A 498-nucleotide genomic window follows, 5' to 3' on the forward strand; every position below is an offset into this window, starting at 1 on the left:
CGGGAGTCGGCCCGGCGGGTGCGCGGCTGCCGGCGGAGCGCTGGGCTGCGGAGGGCGGAGCGGGCAGACCGGCTCCGTGCGGCTGCGAGTCGATGTTTGTGTGAACTAGATGGTTGTTGCCTTTGCAGCTTTTGCGTGGAATGCGTGTTGAGCACCGCGTCCCTCTGGAAGGGTAGTGGAGTAGTTGTATTGTGCTGAGAGGTTTCTGCGAGGCTGCAGAACCGCTTGTTTATGTGCTGGTGTTGTTTAGTAACTGTGCGATTTGTTAAAAATACAATGAACTGGGAGATTTATATAATGCAGTTTCCCCTTTGGATGACTAATGTGCCCAGGGATGGGCGGGAGGGGGCTCGGAGGTTTTGTTTTCTCATGGGGTGGTTCGGAAGCAGCGAAATCAAGACCTCTGGTGCAATTTGTGCCCTGTTCCCGAGTGCCCGCGTGAGCTGTTGGTGTCCCACTGCGGGTTCCTTGTGGGCACAAAATGGAGCTACTCACACG

At 56.4% G+C, this 498-nt stretch overlaps 1 protein-coding gene across 1 annotated transcript in view; it reads left to right on the plus strand.

Moving 5' to 3' along the window:
• The window catches only part of CUNH16orf87 (chromosome unknown C16orf87 homolog), a 26,356-nt gene that overhangs the window by 14,353 nt on the left and 11,505 nt on the right, over positions 1 to 498 (plus strand). The window lies entirely within an intron of this gene.

The sequence above is a fragment of the Corvus brachyrhynchos genome, unplaced genomic scaffold (genome assembly GCF_000691975.1).
Source record: "Corvus brachyrhynchos isolate BGI_N302 unplaced genomic scaffold, ASM69197v1 scaffold26, whole genome shotgun sequence".
Classification (NCBI taxonomy): domain Eukaryota; kingdom Metazoa; phylum Chordata; class Aves; order Passeriformes; family Corvidae; genus Corvus; species Corvus brachyrhynchos.